At 38.8% G+C, this 21,781-nt stretch overlaps 1 protein-coding gene across 1 annotated transcript in view; it reads right to left on the reverse strand.

Moving 5' to 3' along the window:
• Positions 1 to 19,097: 19,097 nt before the first annotated feature.
• The window catches only part of pigk (phosphatidylinositol glycan anchor biosynthesis, class K), a 120,443-nt gene continuing 117,759 nt past the window's right edge, over positions 19,098 to 21,781 (reverse strand). The window contains exon 13 of the transcript XR_014916436.1: positions 19,098 to 19,410. The gene's annotated coding sequence lies outside the window, so the exon portion shown is untranslated. The remainder of the gene's footprint in view (positions 19,411 to 21,781) is intronic.

Genomic DNA, 21,781 nt, shown 5'->3' on the forward strand with positions numbered 1-21,781 from the left:
CAGTACGATTACAGCATACAATATTATTGTCACTGCTACATTTCTGTGATGCTACCAGAAATTATTTCCACTACTAATTAATTACCCTTGAGCTCAAAGGTCCTATTAATAAACGGTTAACGAATGTGTATTTATGAAGACGATTTGTGAGACTGGTAAACTTATGATACGTACGATGGTCTTTCGTTCTACACGGTGCGTTTCAAGGTCCTGCACCCATCCGTCGGTAAACTGTACCTGGGCTTGTTGCAGTGACCGGAAGTTACTAAACTTCATGAGTGTATGCACTCACTCCAAGAACCGTATGATTATAAATATGCATATAAATATGCTAAGATGAGATAGCTGACTTCATCTAACTAGCAAATGTTGTCCAGGCTACGTTGGTGATACAGTTTTTTTTTAATGTGTATGATATTTTTGTCATGCGATTTTAAAGCTGGTCCTACAACCGCATCCAAGAATAACATGCAGCTTATCTCAGAACTGTCGGTGAAAATTATTCTTGGAGCTAGGTTTAATTGAGCTGCATTTTAAAGAGGTGCAATTTCACAATTTGTGTATATTTTCTAAGTTCACTATTTTGTATGTGTTGAGAAAAACACAGATTTTAAAATTACATGGTCTAATATTTACATTTAGCATAACTGCAACATTATTTTTTCGTTTGTTTTTTTTAAAGACTCGAAAGGACTTGAAATTCAAAGTTTCAGACTTGAGACTCGACTCTGACTTGCCTGACATTACTTGAGACTTGACTTGAGACTTGAGGATAAAGACTTGAGACTTACTTGAGACTTGCAAAACAATGACTTGGTCCCACCTCTGGTTTTCAGATGCTCAGAAGTAATTAGAGAAACTCGGGCAATTAACAGTTGTTTTTAGTTCTTGGATTGAAAACCTTTGCAGTTAAGTCCAAAACCTGCAGATATCGCCAAATGCTGTTCCTCCTTTGAGATGCTCTGTCAGGCCTTTGCTGCAGTCCTCTGCAGTTGCTGCTTGATTGTTTGTCTTTCTGTATTTAATTTTGTATTAACTATCTGGAAAGCATGCTCTTCTGGATTGTGATCACATGACTGACTTGGTCATTGAAGGATGTCCCATTTCTTTGCATTGAGAAACTACGGAGTTGTTTTTGGCTCATTATCCGTTTGGACTGTCAAGCACCATCAGTTTTGCAGCATTTGGCTCAATGTGGACAGAGAGTATTGCCCTATATGCTTAAGATTTATCCTATTACTTCTGTCAGCAGTCATGTCACCAATAAACACTAGTGACCTGTGGGAAGTTCTCTGTGACACTTGGAACAACCTACCTGCCGAGAAGAGCTCTGGACCAGTGCAACTAGGAGAATTGGTTTTCTGTTCTAAGATTACTTAGCATTAAGCACTGTCCCTTCTAAACACACACACACATTAATTTACCTCCCCATTGTGCTTTGTCACAAACAAATATGAGTTACATCGCATCAAATAATAAACTAAGGTGCCTGGAATCCATATTCAGAGCTGACCACATCAGCTCGGCATGCTCTTCAGTCTTCTTTATGAAATCCGTAGACAGTACAATGACACGGCTGATGTATTAACTAATAACTAAATAGCTGCAAGCTCCACAGCCCATTCATTTCTCTGAAGTGCTGGGTGGAGCCATACAGGGAGCTTGCTTTCTGAGCAATGGAAGTAATGGACATGATGTAATTTGCACAAGCTTACAACAACAGAGAAACTAATGAGCCGTTGGGTAAATGTAGAAAATAACTTTTTCAGTCTACCTTACCCTGAGGAGAGAGAAACAATCTGCCATTATCACTTCACTTACCTTCACTGTGCAAGAACTCAATTAAATTCCAGTCTGACCCCATGCTTACCTGATTTTTTTTTTCCTGCCTTCATTTTTTTGTTGTCCTGGCAGCTGGTGCACATTAGCGTTTTCTGTTATGTGCACAGTTCAAACTGCACAAGGTCAATGACACAACTGGAATCTTTTCAATTTGGTGTTTGCAAATTTGTTCTTGCAGAGCGTTTGACCTCTGGAACATATTTGCAGGAGGATGTGCTCTCCAGGGCCAGATGGTGCTGCAGCATGTACCATTACCGTGGCTCAGGGACACGCACAGCGGTAATTATAAGGGATGAAGTGGAAAAAAAAGAAAAACAGATAAAAGAAACAAAGTCTAAAGTAGCTCTGTCTCTCTCTACGTGCCTCTAAAAAAATGTTCCAGCCTAATAAAAAATGAGACTGACATATTTTATGTTTGAATAAATACACCGACTGTGCACAAGCCCAGTACATACTACATCTCAATCAAATAGAGCACCTTTGGAATGTGTATTCAAATCAAGGATGTGTAGCCAGTAAATCTGCTTTGACTGTGTGATGCTGTCATGTAAATGTGGAGCAAATTCTGTGATGAATGTCTCCAGCACCTCCAACACTCAAAGAATTAAAGCAGTTCTGAAGACAAAGAGTGTAACCCAATATGATCATTCTTTTTGTTCTCCAACTTTCAAAAAAGCTTTGGAATTGTATATTAGATAAAAAAGCCATAAACATCTGCCAAGCTATATTAATGCATACATTTTTTTTTTTTTACTTCTCATAGTTGTGTGGAATCACTTAGGCGTTGGTTTATTTTTCAGCTCCAGACTTTGCCACTTTTGCTAAAATTTACTGACAAACAGAATACCAACAATGAATGACTTCTTAATTAGAGCATTGTTCTTACTGAGAAATATTTACAGCACATTTGTTGCTATGAATTTGAACATTGATTAAAACCTGCAGGTAAATATTTGTTAGTAGATATGGTGCTGATAGGCATGACAGGAGGCCGAGCTGGCAGTGCTGAAGATGCTAAGATTTTCTGTGGGCGTGACAAGGATGGATAGGATTAGAAATCAGCACATCAGACGGACAGCTCAGTTTGAGATGGTTTGGAGGTGTAGATAGTAGGCATGTTAGGTAAAGGATGTAAAAAATAGAGCTGTCAGATAGAAGTCAAACAGAAAGACGATTCATTACTGTAATGACAGGACAGAAGAGGATGCAAGAGTGAGACGTAGGCAGATGATCTGCTGTTGATCAGCCGAAAGAAGAAGAAGACCTAAGGTAGCACTGTACACGAGTGGTATTTGTCGCTGATCTTTGGAAAACACAAAAGGGAATAAAGCCTGAAAAAAACATTTTTTTCATGGTAATTATCAGGTAAACTTCCCATATTAAATTCATCCTATTCAGCATTTTCTGTTTTTAACAAAGGATTTGAAAATCAGTTTTCAATCACATATAGTCACAGAGCAAGGAGATCCATGCTACTGTGGAATATATGCCGTGGAAAATAACCAGTTGTGGTTTGCTGGCTCACTGAGTTGTTTTCTGCAAAATGTTATCATGCCGATCTTTTTCTAGCCTGCAGGCAAAGATATCTGTACAAATCTCTACTTGCATCACATAAATTTTGTGCCCTGAATGCGAAAGTCATTTTTAATAAGTAACTGAACCAAATTACCATGTTTCTGACACTTGTTTCAGTCCAGCCGTCTGCTTGTCTCAAATGAAAACTCCTCTTATGTCTTCCTCGTGTTTTACTCCTGCGCTAATGACCGTTTTGTTGTTTGTTGACAGATGCAGCCAATTAGTCAGGTGTGTGTGTGGGGAAAACATCAAGCCAAAACACATCACAACATATCACCTTCCCACGAGTGCTGATCTCCAGCTGTGTAAAGCTCCTTGTTTGCACCTTCAAATATCTGCAACCCCGTCTCTGCTCATTTGTATTTTTCATGTGGACTGAACGGAATGGGAGTCATGATTTTTGGACTCTCTCCTGTCCACTTGGCGAAGCACTCGTGTTTTTGTCGCCAGATCCTGTTAATTGGTGTATTTCACTGGTTTCGACGCAGCCAACAAGTCTAGAAGCTGTGTCCAGTTTTTAGCAGAAAGAAATGAGAGTCCCAGTGGGAGTAAGAGTCCAGTCATATGTTCCTTCACTGCCTGGTAACGCTTTTAAAAAGACTGCGAAGCGAGTGAAAGACTGAGCAGGAGCTCGTGTTTTATTTAATTCCATACAGGTTTCTTAAAGGCTCTTTAACATTATATTCCTGTAGCCACGCTGGTGCCTCATTAGTGACTTGCATGGAGCACACATCACTTTGATCGCCACATTTTTACGCCCACCTCCCTAAAGAAATATGAGTGCTACACTAATTACCTCATGTCTATATTGATTACACCCACCTCCTCCAGTAGTCCCTCATCCCCCTGTCTTCGTTTTCTCCACGCATATCGAGCCTGTCAGGAATCGGGAGGATAAAGTGTATGGGCTGGCACTAAATGTCAACGATTTTCAGATTATCTGAGGCAACAGAAAACATTCAACTGTGACTAATTGCAGCCGTAGCGCTGACAAAATAAATCTCTGTATTGTCATGCATGTCGACAGTATATTATTTTGTCTGTGCTGGTGCTATTTCAATAATCTTGCGCAATTATTCAAGCACTATAAAAAAGCAGAAATAAGTGGTTTGCATTGACTCGAGTAAAGAGTGATCACAAGCCATAACATTTCAGTTAATGTTCCTGTTTACAACCCTCTCCACCTATCCTTTCACCTGCCTTGATGTAATCAAAGTTTATAGCAACCCACATTTCCTGTGGGCCTGAAGGTAATTGAATTGTTCTAAAAGGTCTTCTCCCTGGAAATCCTCCCTTTGCTCATCTCAATCAATCACACCAACCTCAGATGCCTATTTATATTTCAGCAAATACACGAGCCACAGGTTTTCTTTATTCATTTTCCATGTTTCCATTTCTCAGTTTTATGCAGATGACGCCCTGGTGTGTGTGACAGCCGACAGACTTGATTGACTGCTCTGTCAAATCTACTGCTGGGAGGCGTCAGCTGCTTTCAAGGTGCATGAGGATCAAGGGGAGCTCTTATTGACTGAGAACGCTTCCTGGAAATAAACGCTTCTCCCCCGAACACCCTGCTTCATATTCATACAGTCTCCCCTGGGAGCCTCCCAGCACACCCACAGTGTTCTGCTGTTGGCTACCGAGTAGCTCCACTAAACCCAGTAGGTGGTAACCGTTTACTGAAGTACAACATGTACTACAATTTCAAGGTACATTTGATTCCATTATATTTCAGAAAGAAATAATGTTTTTTCTCACTTCACTATCTATATTCGTTTTGATTGATTAAATTCCTGCTTCCACTTCTATCTAACAGTGATCCTTTTTTTCAGCTGCCTATTTAAGCATTCAGCATAGCTTATAGAAACTCTTCATGGGTCCTCCTCTTTTATTTGTGTTTCCATCAACTATGGACATCATCTTGCTTTTAAGTTGAAAACTGCTGCTTCCCTTTCCCTCAACAGCAAGTGCATAGGTAGCTGTAATTGCTATATCTATTGTTATTATATTATACCTATTGTTGTATAGGTAACAGCTTCCTCCCCGTGTAATTCCTGTTATCACAAGTATGTGCCCCAGTGTATCTACTACAAGACCAGATGTGTGTTATCTTAAATTTTTCTTTACTGGTATAAAAGTATGAAAAGTAAAAGCTATGTAAATTAAAAAAAATTAGCTTTTTAACATTTGGTTTCATTATGAAAAAGAGGGTTGTTCTTCTTTTGTAACCAAATAATTTTACTGCCAAAAACTAACCAAGCAGCAAGTGAGACCAAAGCTGAACAGCAAGAAAAATGATCTGAGTCCAACAATAAAAGAAATGTGGAATAAATAAATAAATAAATAAATAAATAACAGCCCCACGTGGGAATGAAGCCAACCCCTTTGGCTGTAAATCATCTGATTTCTTCCACCATCTTTCCAGCATCCTTATGTTGACTTTTGTTGCTGTTCCAAAGTGAAACTCTCCTTCTATACATCTTTTTAGCAATGCAGTACCACCCTGATTAAATGAGTTCATAACTACTTAGTGATATCTCCAGCTGACGGAGCAGTCTGCCTAAAAGCTATATTCGTTTGATTGATATCATTTGATATAAATGGAGGACTTATCAAGCAGTTATTTTGAGCATCTTCCGTGCATTCACTGCAGTCTTAAACTTTATCCTGCCAGTTCTTGATTCTGTCGACTATCACATGGCACAGGATGGAGGTCCTGGACAATTTCCAGATTTAATGTCTGAAAACATCTTAAATTTACTGGCATGTAAACCGTAGATTATACTGTATCATCAAAAGTTGCTGAATGAGGTGGTTGAGACATCTGACTCAGACTCCTCCTAGATGAGGTATTTTGGGAGTGTCCTACACAGAAGTGACTGCTCTGTGAACCTGGGATGCGCTGCAGAGATTATGTCTCAGTGGATTTGGGAACACCTCAGTGTCCCCCTGAAAAAGCTGGAGGACATGGATGGTGAGGGAGTACTGGGTAACGACCAATGACCCGGATCTGAATAAATGGCAGAAAATGGATGGATGGACAATTGCATCAGCTGAGCTTGAAATAAGTTTCCTGCACACTTAGTTTTAATTGTTTTAGCAAGACCACTAGTGCAATAATATGACAAACACACAAAAAGTAAAGAGCCTGAGGTAAACAACATAAATTTACATACTAAACAGAAGGACAAAAAGATGCTGTGCAAACAGTTTTAGGTGGTAGTTAAGTGTGCAGTGCTGTTCTGTATATTATAAGAAGGCTATGAGGAGCACATAACAACAGGGAGGAGAAAAGATCACCAAAAAGGTGGAATATTTAAGAATCTGAAATGCTTCACATGGATAAATACATGTACATGTACACAGATCCGTAGGTAGTACGCTTGCTCACTGACCTGTCCTCATCATTTTGAAGCCCGTAGGCAATGATAAGCGAACAAATCTCACCTGCCATTGCATGACTTGTGCACCCTGAATCTCAAAGATGTTTTTAAAAAAATGACTCACACTATATATTCAATGGAAATGTTCGAATTTCACAAACCAGCTTTGCCAGCCATTTGACTGCAGTCGGTCATGGATGTGAAATTGCAGAGAAGAGCTGCCTCCCATCATCTGAGCGACGATTTTACAAGCAGTGAGAGGAGATGTTCACAGCGTATTTGCAGCCGTGGCAAGCAGCTGAAGACATGAAAGATTTCACCAACTGTGCTAACCCAACTTAGTAAAATTTTGGAATACATTGACAGTTTGATGAATCCCTACTCTGTTGGATATATACTACCAGCAGCAGCTTTTTTTTTCTTTTCTTTTTTTTTTACCCTGAAGCAAAGTAAAGCAGAACAGCCACACACACACTCGTTGTTCTCCTTCTAACCAAACACGATGTGAGCACACTTATCATGCCTGCTTCAGAAACCCACCGTGTATGTTGAGCGGTTTGCTTGTCTGTCCAAACCTCAGAGGCAGCACTGATCTCGCTGGGAATTCTCGCACAACAGAGACAGAGGAGCTTTCAAAAGCCTCCTGAAAATAAGATATGTCCAAACCAATCGCGTATCGCACAAGAATATTTCCACAAAAGAAAAAAAGACAGCAGGACGAGGAAAGGATTCATAGCTCTTCAACAGCTAGGTTGTCTATCTGCCCCAGTGCTCAGTGCAGCCATGCAAACATTCATGACAAGCTGGTACATCTGCACTATGATCCTGCAAAAAACATGATATCTTGTTTAAAAAGTCTCATCTGTGCTTTCAGAATGATTGTCAGTGAGCTGCTTTTCTTTGTTAGGGCAAGTAAGAAGTTTAAAGTCGTGTTTTAAGTGGTGATTCATCTAAATTAGGGAATAGATTTTCTCACTTGCTACCTCTGCTGTTGCAGATATGGAGTGCGATGGAGAGCTACATGTATAGGAGAGGTAAATAGGTCATTCTTTGACTGCAGCTCTACAGGGACTACATGACTTATATATATATATACACAGTTGCTTCAGATCTGGTGACTGTGGAGACCATTTGAATACAATGAATCCATTGTCATGTTCAAGAAATTCTTTTGAGATGATTTGAGCTTTGTGACATGGTGTGTTATCCTGCTGGAAGCAGCAATCAGATCATGGGTACACTGTGGTCACAAAGGACATGGCTAGCGACAATACTCAGCAAGGCTGTGGTGTTTAAACAAAGCTCATTTGGTACTAAGGGGCTGAACACGTGCCAAGAAAATATCTCCCACACCATAACGCCATCAGCAGCTTGATTTTCTAAATAGGTGAAATTAAATGTTAAATTCCCTGCACTTACATAGTAGTTACAGAGCACTCTGACATCTTTCTTTAATCTGGTAGACCAAAAATTATTCAATAATTTAATACACAGAGATTTCTGAAGTGGTTACAAATTATATTTGGGAAAATAAATTAGGTTTATAATGTGTCAGCCCTGCAGTTAAATTGGGTTTGGCATTAAAAAAGAAAAAGTTGGTTAGATTTAGGGAAGGTTTCAAATGTGTCATAGCTTTTTAAATTGTGTTTTTTTTTAATACGTGTTCTCATTGTGGTTTTTCCACAACAGGCAGCTTAATTCTGCAAAAATAAAACTTCACTCGGTGTACCGGCAAAGCAACAAACAGCAGAGAGACACAGATAGCAACTCAACGATGAACACAGAAAATTTAGCCGTGGAAGAGACAGATATTTTCCACAGGTGTTGGCAGAACCCAAAACCAGAGCTAAATGAGCAGGGATATTAGATCTTCACCAGGTGGCCAAAAACTCAACAAGTAAATGAGCAGCTGCTGCTAGCGAGTTCACCACATCCACTTCAAAGGTCAAACTTGTTTCTGCTGCTCCAGAGTTGCCACTGAACCCATTATTGCAAGTTTCATGGTTGTAATCATGGTCGTAAACACTTGTCTGAAAATGGAAAACAGCAGTTTGCATTGTGCATTGTTTCGTAATATTACTTCCACTTTATAAGTTTTTAGCATTTAAAGGACTTGGTCCTTTTAAAACTGTTGGTTTTGGTAACTTGATCACAAAACTGCTGTTGTTTTTTTGTTTTTTTAGGGTGTAGATTTTAAGGTTAAATGACGATTGGCATTTGTCTTTAAAATTTAGTTCTATCTCATTATTTATTTGAAGGTAAACTATGTTGCTCCTGTAACATATTTTATTAAAATTAACCACTGTTAGGTTGTTTGGCTTTGTCGCAAGCTGCAAGCTTTGTGTCATGTTGCATTATAGTTTTTTGTGTTGGAAAAGTAAATATATATGTATGAAATTACAGTTAGATTTGCATCACAGTGGAAGCAGAAGTCTCCAAATCTCTCTGATTCAAACCAGACTCCACTACAGGTACAATAGCTTGTCACTGGGGCGCACTTCTCTAAAACACTCTTATTTATACCCCCATGGTTTGTACCTCACAGAGACCATTCCTGAACCTCTGGTCACAATTTCTGTGTACGTTAATGGAACAGTACAAAAAAACATTTTTAAAAGGATGCAGAATTTAATGTTACCTGTTATTTTGGTGTATATTTGAGCTTGAACTCTGGGAGACATCTGCAGTACCGAGAGAAAACCCACCAGGCACAGAGAGAACCGGCTACAAAATGAAACTTGTCATAATTCAGTTCAGTTCAGTTCATTTTTATTTCAAACATTTCAAACATGTGCCTTCACAATCATTACAAAATATCATTCCATTATTTGTTTGAAAAGGAGTAGGCTGAAGTATTTACTTATTTGTCCCTACCCCCTCAAGTTTTACCTCTCATTCATTTAATTTTTTTTTGTCTTAAATTAAACAAACAACATATGAAACATATAAACATATGAAGTAAAACAAAACATAACATACATAAATCAAAAACAAGAAATTAGCAAGCCCCACCACAGTATAGTTTCTTTCATATGAAAAATACAGAATGTGTATATTTGCAGATACACAAGTTATGGAAAAACAACAAACCAAAACAAAACAAAAAAACAACCAAAAAAGAACCGCAACACCATTACCAGCAACATTACCGTCCTGGGTTAACCCCGTTTTCTTCATTCTTATACTTATTTAAAATTAGGTTTTTATATTTTACTTTAAACTGTTTTATGTTTTGACTGTCTTTTATTTCTTCTGTTAGACTGTTCCATAATTTAACTCCTGCAATTGAGATTGACATAGTTCTTAAAGTTGTTCTAGCACTTTGTATTTTTAAATTCCATTTCCCTCTTAAGTTATACCCACCTTCTCTTTCTATGAACAATTTACAGATTTCTTTGGGAAGCAATTTATTTCTTACTTTATACATTATTTGCGCTGTTTTAAGCTTCACCAAGTCTTGGAATTTAATAGCTTGCATTTTGACAAAGAGTGCATTTGTATGGTCCCTGTACCCTACATTATTTATTAATCTAATGGCCCTTTTCTGTATTATAGTTATTGTTTGTGTGTTACTTTTGTATGTGTTTCCCCAGACCTCTACACAGTAGCTCATATATGGCAGTAGTAAAGCACAGTATAAAATGTGCAGTGCTTTCTGATCCAACATATGCTTTGCTTTTCCCAGGACGGCAATGCCCCGTGCCAATTTCCCCCGAACATAAGTAATGTGTGGCTTCCAACAGAGCTTGTGGTCAATGATCACCCCAAGAAATTTCATTTCACTTACTCTTTCTAAATATACATTGTCAACACATATTTCTACTTCGATGTTTTTCTTTTGGTTTCCAAACAACATAAATTTGGTTTTATCGAGATTCAATGATAATTTATTTATATCAAACCACTTCTTTAATATCGTTAATTCCTGTGTGATCATTTCCAAAACCTGTGGCAATTCCCCACCTGCACACAGTATATTTGTGTCATCTGCAAATATTACAAACTTTAAAATCTCCGATACTCTGCAGATATCATTTAAGTACATAATAAACATCTTTGGACCCAGTACTGAACCCTGAGGTACTCCACAAGCTATATCCATCAAATTAGATTTATATTCATTTATTTGTACATATTGTTGCCTATTCCCTACATAGCTTTTTAACCATTCCAAAACCACTCCCCTAAACCCGTACTTTTCCAGTTTTTTTAATAGAATTTCATGATTAACAGTATCAAACGCCTTCTTTAGATCTAAGAAAACTCCGAGCGCATACCTCTTATTATCCATACATTCCGTTATCTTTTCCATTAAATCTATCAGTGCCAAAGCTGTTGATCTGTTGTTTCTGAACCCATACTGACTATCTGTCATTAATTCATATTTTTCCACAAAACTGTCAAATCTTTTTATGAAGAGTTTTTCCAGTATCTTAGAGAACTGGGAGAGTATTGACACTGGTCTATAGTTTGTAAAATGATGTCTTTCACCGGTTTTGTAAATGGGAATAACTTTAGCAACTTTCATTTTTTGTGGAAAAACTCCTTTTTGAAACGACAAGTTGAATATATATTTTAATGGTTTTACGATACCATCAATAACTGTCTTTACCGTTACCATATCAATATCATTCCAGTCTGTACTGGTTTTGTTCTTAAGTCCTCTAACCATGTCATAAATCTCTTTCTCTTCCACTGCTCTTAAAAACATTGAGCTACTATTCCTTTCAATATTTTCACCAGTGTCCCTTTCTATTCCATCAACCTTTATTTCTTCTGCCAGTTTTGGCCCTATGTTTACGAAGAATTCATTAAAGCCATTTACTATCTCCTCCATGTTATTAATACTTCTTGTCCCTTCTATAAAGTACCCAGGGTAATCATTATTCCTTGATTCATTTTTGATTATTCTGTTTAATACATTCCATATATCTCTTGTGTTATCTTTATTGTGTTCTAACCTTTTAATGTAATACTCTCTTTTACAGGATCTCATTATATTAGTTAATTTATTTTTGTAAGTTTTATACTTCATTTCAGTTTCTATTGTTCTCTTTTTTATGAATTCTCGATATAAGGTATTCTTTTTTTGCTGGCATTTTGTAGTCCTTTTGTCATCCATGGTCTTCCTGCATAGTTGTGTTTCCTATTGATTTCAATTACTGGGCAGTTTTTATCAAGTAATGTGTTAAATGTTCTTAAAAATCCTTCGTAAGCTTTATTAACTTCTGTTTGTTCATATACAATATTCCAATCTTGCTTTAAAAGTTCATTTCTAAGACAATTTAAGGTCTTCTCTGTTCTTATTCTTTTGTAAATAATCTTATGTCCATCGTTGTTCACTTTATAATGGCAATTATACGATGCAAAGACTGGTAAATGGTCACTTATATCATTGATTAACAGCCCACTTTTTATCTTTCCTTCTATTATATTTGTAAATATATTATCTAATAGAGTTGCACAATGAGATGTTATTCTGGTCGGTCTTGTTATCAGTGGAAATAAACCTATGCTGTACATGGAATCAATAAATTCTTCTGTACTCTTATTATGATTTGGATTCAATAAGTCAATATTAAAGTCCCCACAAATAAACATTCTTTTCTGATTTATATTTGTAAATAAGTCCTCCATATTATCCTTAAATATCTCAATCTTAGATCCTGGTGTTCTATATATACAACTGACAATTAGGTTTTTCCTTTTTTCTATAATTATTTCCACTGATAAACATTCCATCACTCCATCAATAACAGTTGTCATTCTTCCCATAATGATGTAAAGGAAACACTGAACCGTAGAATCTAAGCTCAAACTGCACATATGCCATCTCCTGCTACTTCACCTCAAAATCTAGACAAATTGCTGCCAACGTGTGCCTTTAGCTTTTTCTGCATAGTTACCTTGATTTCCACTAATTAGTGATTTCTAGAAGTGTAAGTGAGAAAAAAGAATTATAATTTGAGCAAGTGCACCCTTGAGGACTTTACAGAGGAAAGTCTGGATATATAACAGTCCTAACCTAAGTATTTACAGTGCCATTATTATATTACCCGTAGTTGAATAAGTCCAGAGGATGAAATTTGCCATGAGGAAAGCTCCACTCAGTCTGATATGACAGGGCGTGTGTCATGAAAAACAAACTACACTAAAAAGCTCTTTTTGCCCGTTAGTTACCAAAGTGCAAAGGCTCAAGTGACATATTTAGCACTGTTATATTTGTTAAAGAGTAACAGCCATTTAAAAGGGGGCACTGCCATGGCTTTTGCACTCACTGACAGCATTATAAATGATTTCAGCCTCGATGTTTTGCAGTCCTTCACTCCTGACCTCCAATGGCTCCCTTGTCATTCGCTAGCATCTGGCCCACTTGCTTCCCCCCACGAGAGCGAGCATGTCGGGGCAGACAAGTGTGCCTCCCTATGGGCCCAGATGATGAGACAGTGCATTTACATTAGCCTAGTGAAGCAGGAGCGGTGGCACAATGCCAGCACTGAGGCACAGACCTTACAGCAGAGCATCTGGTACATTTGCACTATTGTCAGGAGTGGACTGGCCTGACTGCAGACAGACTCATAGACGACACTCAGGCAGAGAGGCAGACAAACTGGCACACAGTCAGATCATAAAGTCAGATAAACAATCATATTCAGACAGTTAATTAGCCATTACTCATTCAGCCAAACCAGCCAAAGAGGGAGATAGACTCCTGGCCTGTATCTCAGCCAGTTATTACCAGGGAGTGGAACTAGAATGGAGAAAAGACGCCTTCATTTATGGGATTCTGGCCTCCAGTCACTTGGATGGTAGGTTGCTATGTCCACAGGGAAATTAGGATGGCGAGAGAGTCGCTGAGTGTCGAAATTATCTTGGACACAAACTGTAATCTTCCTCCTAACCATGAATTTTCTTGGAATTTCAGCACAACTTTCAATAAAGATTCAAATGGAGGGGGCTGAAAATGGCACATTAGAGTGGCACTTTGAAAAAGGCACTTAGGTGCACCAAATGTAAATTTCCATTAGCTGGAAGGTGGATGGACACATTAATGGCAGTGAGGGCAGCAACGTTTTCAGAAGGGTTGCATTACACCGAGATTTGGTGTAACAGAGAGGGGAAAACTGCTGTTCTTTAGCTGAATTGGGTTAAAATTCATTGTGCACTAGAGCTGAAATATGCAATAAAAGTAGTTGCAAGAGGCTTTTTTTTTTTTTTTTATAAAATAAAAGCTGCCCAAGCAGCAAAACAGAAAAAAAAAATCCATAGAACAGAAAAGGAACAATCATTGTGGGTGATGATAAGAAAGGTTTCCCAGCCTTTACATCACAAGTTAGGGCCTGTGTACTTTCCCAACACAGTTTGTTTCATATTAAGACTTTTACCTTTACATAAAAGGAATTGTTGTCAAGCATTAATAGCCCGAATTTGTATGCTTAAAATAGACAATACATAAATGCAAAACTCATTTGGTAAGAGATATAGAATAATACAAAATCCATAGCTTTAACAAATATTATTTTCCTCATCATTATTTCATTCTTCAGTTCCTCCCGTGTCCTGTTTTCTCTGGAACTTCATTCTTTGTCTTGCTTTCAATTTATTTCTGTTATATTTTGAAGGTTATTTTCTTGGGTGGCTTTCACTAACCTGCTTTGTTACCTGGGTTCACGTGTGCTTGGTTAGTCTCCCTGTCTGTATGTTTGTGTGGAACACAATACTAATGCTGAGAGCTAATCTTACACATCAGGTATTCATCATATGAAGGATAAATGTGCTTTATTTGAAAGCAATTTCCCTCATGTCCTCACTAAGTTAACGCAATAAGTAGAAATGAACAGTAAAGTTTGTTTTAGTGGTCTTATGCAAAAGTCCTTGGACACACTTTTATGTTTCATTTAAAATAAATTGTGACAACTTTCCAAATCATTAGCTGCTTTAGCTGCTTTTATGTCTACCAATCATGCTTTAGTTTGATCAGGAATTCATCTCTGTTATAACAAATCTTTCAGAGCCACATTTCAATGTGAAACTCATGTTTTGAGAAATCAAAATATGGAAAATTGTCATAACACGTGTCTCAACATGTGAAACTTGAACAAAGTTAATATAAAAGTGGGACACCTGGCTACCCTATCACCCTCATACAGTCCAGCTTCCTGAGTTTCCAGAGTGCTATCCCCTCTTCTGTTTCAGTTCTTATCTGAACGTGGGTCGACTTTGTGAAACTTTATTGCCATTGTGACAGAAAGAAGAATTTTTTTAAAAGGAAACCTTACAATTGATATGTCCAATTTTACTGAGATACAAATACCAACACAATTCATCTCTTATAGACATCGGCATGTCTATAAGAGGCATGTACATAGTCTAATATTATAACATTTGACAATGCAATCACAATATAGCTACAACATAGGAATTGCAAAATTGTATCTGTAGTTTATATGTCTGTTCGCAAATCCAGAAGCTACGTCTTGAGATGAAATTGTGGAGTACAATGCATATGTAAATACTAAAAAACAAACAGGAAGACCACAGAGAAGGTTTGTGGATATAGTAGAGGAGGACATGCAGACTATTAGTGTAACAAAACAGGAGGCTAGGGATAAATTGAGATGGAAGCAAATGATTTGCTCTGACTAGCCCTAAAAGGATGAGCAGAAAGCAGAAGATATGAAAAACAGTACTGAGCAACCTAAACATTATAGCTCCAGATGCTTCTCAGCCATGGAAACGCATGCCACGAAGCTCCCAGCACACAGCTGATGTTGATGCTAGGAGAGGTTTGAACCTCTGCAAAGTGTTGGTAACTTTTACGCACTGTGTGCCTCTGTCATTTATTTAAGATTCATTGCCTTTTTACTTTCACTCATTAGTTGGATGTTGGCACACACAGACACACACACAGACACAGATCGATTACATAAGTTCTTTACCTAACAACAAAACAAATTTCCTTGCGAGGATAAAAGAGTAAAAATATCTCCTGATTCATCACCAGGACGTTGCTTTAATTGTTGGTGAAGTTATACTGTGAGTGCTTGTCTGCTCGTCTCCCCTCCAATAGAGGCACACAACAAAGCCAGACCTGTACAAAGCACCAGGTCTTCATCCGTGGCCCAGTCACCCCTGAAACTAGATTCCCTCTTCCATCATGCCTGAGGGAGCAATTTAATTAAAGGCTAGCTCAGAGCAAAGGACACCCATCACCCTATTCTTGATGTTTCCACAGTCAACAAATATGGAAAACAAACAATCCCCCAGTGGACGATGTCCTGGCCTAGCTACACCAACTGTAAATACACACAAAGTGAACAGATTGTCATGTAATGACAGCAGTTTACTGGGTAAAGGGGTAGGATTAAGTATTATTTGGTCTTTATTTTCATTTGAATGGCCCTAATGATTGATGTTATTTAATTAAATTCAGTCCTGGAAATCTCTTTTCTAATTTACCTGCATGCCATCATGAATGGGCTTCATTTTTTGGCCCATCTGGTAATATAATTCATTAATTTCCCTCCTAATGGCCTGTCAGCTATCATTATCATGTTAACAAAGTGTTTGTTACAGAAAGAGCTAGACCCCCATTCATGCAAAAATGAAAGGGGTCAAACTGTTTAAGTTTCAGCTGATCAGGTTTTTGGCAACGTTTCGGTCATTTACTTGTAGTAGCTTTCCGATTTACATGTCAAAGTCTGCATATGAAAAAAAAAATAATAACAGTTATAGGAGTCACAAAACTTGTGACAGTGTTGTTCCTCTCTCGCCCACCCTTCACTTCTGCTTGAGGCTAGTAGTTGTCAGCAACATCAGCCAGCGTCTGTAAATCTGTGACTGAACTCCTGGCAGTTGGTTGAGCTGCACCGAGGATGTGTAGGGAGGCTATGACAACAAAAAGGAATAAATATAAGAGAAAAAGAAGCACAACACTTGTTCTGATAAGAACTAACTCAGTGAGAGTGAGAGAGAGAGCTCACACCTTGACTAACTGGATTTGACTCGCCTCAAGAGCTTGTAAATAGTTCACCGTAAATAAACTCACTTAAAATGACTTGAGTCCAGCCTGCACATTGGTTATGATATAAGGTGTGCTTCACATGACTGGTAACCATTTCTGAGGGACTTTTTTAAATATTGTGCCACAGTATGAAAAGCAATTTTACATATAACCATAAACATAATTAGTAGACCTAAATCCTTTTAACAATGGCTGGGTTCCATAATTAGTAAATATGTTCCCTCCAAACTTCAAGTCAATTGTATTTACAGCATATAGCACATTTAAAAAAACCAAAAAAAACAACCCTCACACACACTGAGGTTTCTGAAAACCTGGTGTCAAAACGTAAAACTCATGCCAACATAATAAAACTGTAAACCAAACAAAGAAAATCATTATAAAAATGTAACCGAATAAGAGAAATACTTGGATAAACCTGAAAAAGGAATTAAAAATAAAAGCATACATAAATGGATTTTTTTTTCTAAACATTTAGGGGGGGAAAACTAATAAAATGCTCACATTGAAAATCACGAGACACAGACTTGACTAACAGCAAGTGGGGGGGGGGGGGGGGGGGGGGGAGGGTATGTCAGTTGTCAGGTTTTTACATTGAATGGCAGACTGTTCCAGAGCCTGGGGGCAATAACAGCAGAGCCAGTTTGCCTTTAGCTTTTCGGCAAGAAGGGGGTCCACTGAGAGAAGTCTTTGGCAGGGTGACCTCTGTGACCTGGAGGCAAAATATGGAGTTAAATGATCTGTGATATATTGTGCAACTGATCCATCGAGGGCTTTTAAACTGGCTTTAAACTGGCTTTAACTTAGCAATGGTTTTCAAAGACATTGCTGACTTCAATAAAACCATGAAAACAGAAGGATTTCTGCAGTTTGGACACATGTGGATGAAGCACCAAGTGTTTTAGAATAAAGCATTGTAGAGTTTGATGGACTAAATAAAATAATTTCAGTTTTGCTGTTATTGGCAGGTAAGTGAGTGTAACCAGGAGTGATACTGAATATTGTGTATCTGAAAGACAGAGCTGAGGGGGTAACATGTGTAATTACAATGCAGTTTTATTCAAAGTTCAGATTTAGATTATTGGCTTTCATTTGGCCACCTGGAATATGGGACCAAGAGCAGTGACACAAAATTAAAATGGTGCAATTGGAAAAATCCCAAAATTATGAACTGCAAGAAATGCAACTTAATGCAGAGAGAAGCTGCAGTTGGCTCTTCTGTACACATGGGACCTACAGTATTGGAATTCTCCCTTACAGTATGGGGGGGGGGAGTCTTGAGCCACCTATCATGTAAAGATAGATCTATCTATCTATATCTATATATAGTGAGGAAAATCAGAAATAGGTGCAGCGATTTACTTAAACGTATGCAAACATACAAAACTAGTGTATGAGGCAAAAACAACGTTTGTCCGACAAATTCGAAAGTCCATATTTGGTCTGACCACTTGTCTTCTTCAAAACAACCTGAACTCTCTTAGAGTAGCTTTCTTGTTGTCTGTGAAGATTCTCAGTCATCCAGGTCATCATAGTCTAAGGAGCTTAGAAAGAAAAGCGTCTGGACTTCTTTGAGTTGCTTGAAGACGTTTCACCTCTCATCCGAGAAGCTTCTTCAGTTCTAAGGTCAAAAGGTGGAGAGTCCCAGATTTAAAGCCAGTGGGAGTTTCCCCCCAAAGAGGGACAAAGGACCCCTGATGATCCTCTACCTAATCACATGAGCCAAGGGAACTCAAAACTGGATTATAGATGGCAGACAGTTGGTGTCGTAAACCACCGTCTCTGTTCAAAGATGGTCGCTCACAGTGGACATAGATGGCTTCTTTCACTCCTCTTTCAAACCATCTGTCCTCTCTGTCCAAAATGTGAACATTGGCATCTTCGAAAGAGTGACCTTTATCTTTTAGATGCAGATGGACTGCTGAGTCTTGTCCCGTGGAAGTGGCTCTTCTATGTTGTGCCATGCACTTGTGAAGTGGCTGTTTGGTCTCTCCAATGTAGAGGTCTGGGCATTCCTCGCTGCACTGTACAGCACCGGCCGCGCGAAAAGCAACGACGGCGATCCAGTTTAGGAGGCCGTCCACAACGCCAATGAAGTCCAGTCAGCAGCCTGGAAGGTGGCTGGCGATGTTGAGGTACCGGACGTGGACCGGACTGGACCAGGCGAGGCAGGTGGCTGGAGAGCTAAACGAGTCCCATGAAAAATGCGCCCGTAGTCGGGGGAACACTATGGAACACAGAACAGAACCCAGAAGCGCAACTCTGACAAAGAAACCAAAAGACTAGAAATGATAAATAAAGGCAAAAATCAAAGTACAATAATAATGAAAACTCAAAACTCTGGGTCAATGACTCAGGCACCCCAACAGTAGTATCTCTCTTTTGAAATCCTCTGACCAGGATTTGAAACAAAAAATTTGGAGTTATCAGTCCTTGTATACTTTGGCATACCTCAGCTTGTTTCCTTTCCTTATGAATGGCCGCCTGACAGCCGGCCTTCCACGGAGACCATTTCTGATGAGGCTTCAGCGAACAGTAGATGGATCAACTGAAGGTTCCAGAGTCATCTCTCAGGTCAGGTCAGGTCTGTCAGAGATTTATTGATTTTTATTTATTTATATTTTGATGGACGTGACTTTCAGATACTGTTCTTCCACTGTAAATTGTTTTTTGGGCCTGCTACTACTTCTTTTGTCCTCCACTTGTCCAGTTACCTCAGTTTTTAAAGAGAACTACACATAATCCCAAAGCAAAAGGGATATAATAGTTAAAAAGAAGATGAAAATATTCTTTAAGGATAATAATAATAATGTTGATTCAACAATCCAATTATTTAGCACATGCTTATACATATTATTACATGCATTTTTCCCACACCTTTTTTATTCTGTAGAATAAAAACGGTGTGGGAAAAAATGCATTGAAAACAAAAACACCCACCAACAGCATAATGCAGTTCAGCAGTATAACAAGTCACATCATCCAAGATCAGCTGAATCCCCATCACAGCATTTTTGAAGGTTCTGCTCAGATCTAGCGAGGAGAGTCTTTTAAAGTCACGACAGAATGCATGTTATTTATAGCAAATGTGAAAAAACATTCAAAGCGATTCATGTAGTCCTTTAAATCCTCCCTGTGTCTTTATTCTCCTGGTCAAACATGCAGCTATTATCTCAGTGGGATGTTGGATGAAAGTAAGAATTCCCTATTTTTAGTGTGATATGATAAGTACCTTGTGAATGCATCTCCCATCTCTCCCGCTCTTGTATGCACTGTTGCTCATTCGCCCCAAATGGGGCAGTGTGCCTGCATTAAAACACGCCTGCTCATCATTTGTCACTGGGCCCAAGGGTAATGAACGGGGTGAATTGGATGTACTCTCTAATTATGGAAAGGACAAAAAGCCAGTATGATTCTCTTGTCAAAGTCCCCCTCCTGCAGCACCGTGGGGAGCAGCTTTCACTCATAAATCAGAGGCGGGATTCAGATCTGCATCGGATTAGAGACAACATAAAAGGGAGAAATATAGTGCAGACGTGGGCCACAGACAATCAGACATGGCATGGCCTATGGCAAGTAATAACTAGGCGACTGAGCATGCCCGCACATTGAAGAAGGCAAACACCTGCCAATCAGCATCCTTCATTGTCCGCATACTCAGCAGCATTACAACTACCATCATCATCATCATCATCATCGTGCTGGCCCTGACAATCAGATTTTGCAGCGTCATAACCTCAGTACTCCAGGGATCATTGCAGTCGATCAACATGCTCCAGCTGCTGCTGGCATGCTAGATTGCTTGCGGTGGTGATTACATTTTAAATTTGTATGGCTTCTCATGGTCTGATGGTGATGGTAAGAGTATATAGAGCCGAAGCGCCCACACAGCAGAGATCTGCACTGGCCCCTCATGAATACTCAGTGGAACTTGTTTTAAAAGAGAGCACAGTTAGAGTTCACAGAAACCAGACTTTTTATAGCACGCAGGGGGGAAAAACCAGTTACTACTTTAACGAGAGCAGCTGCAACAACTGACTTCTCTGTTTCTGGCTTTATAACAGTTTCTACAAACTCACAGTGGAGGTTTGATCCTTTTATCTTACAACAGATTCATGTATAATGTAAAAGCACCAGCATAACATCCAAGCTGTAGTAATCCTGGTCGTGGCATTTCCACAAAAATAAATCCGTTCATTTAAATCCTTTGGAGAAGTATTATATGCCGCAATAGGCTGCACTAATAATGAAGATACAGAAGAATTCATTAAATCCATCTCTGTAAAGATGGATCGAGCAAAGCTTCCTCGTGTTCATATTATGCTGCAAATTTTCATTATTTTCCAGCTTTCAGTTTGAGGCATCACTCTCCTCTCGGGACTGTAGATAAAACCCGACTCGGGGGGGAATTAAAGTGAAGGTGTTGCACAGACGTCCTGCTTGCTTCTACGTGCTTGTGTAGACTTTTGTAACACTTTTGTCTGGTTTCCCAAGAGGGAATATGAGCACAAAAAATCAGACCGTGTTGTCTTTTAATCCCCTGGAAGTTGAAGTCAAATGTCTGTGGACGTTGTTATGGGGCGTTACAGTTTTACGTCACAAATATGATTGGGATTTTAAAATTCACGACATCAGCAGCAGCAGTGGAAAAACAGCCGCGGAGTAAATAATTTGTGCTCCTGAGAATGCTTTGTCGATTTGCCAAATTGCCCACGTTTCCCCAAATATCCCCGCTAAAGCTCAGAGATATGCATGCCCTCTAACCACGCAGCAATCGGTGCACTCTTCGAAAACAGACTTTCTGTGAAAGTCCTGTTCTCATATGCTGTTTTTGTTATTGTTGTTATTGTTCAGCCTTCCAACCTTTCGCTGTTTTATTGCACATTTTCCCCCAGTGACTCAGATGGCAACACTGATGTGAGTTATTGCTTCTGGGAAGTCTCTCTTGCGTCTCCCT

The sequence above is a fragment of the Copadichromis virginalis genome, linkage group LG18, assembly GCF_057382275.1.
Source record: "Copadichromis virginalis isolate Kocher_CV1m ecotype Utaka linkage group LG18, C_Virginalis_male_GT1.1, whole genome shotgun sequence".
NCBI classification, from domain to species: Eukaryota; Metazoa; Chordata; class Actinopteri; order Cichliformes; family Cichlidae; genus Copadichromis; species Copadichromis virginalis.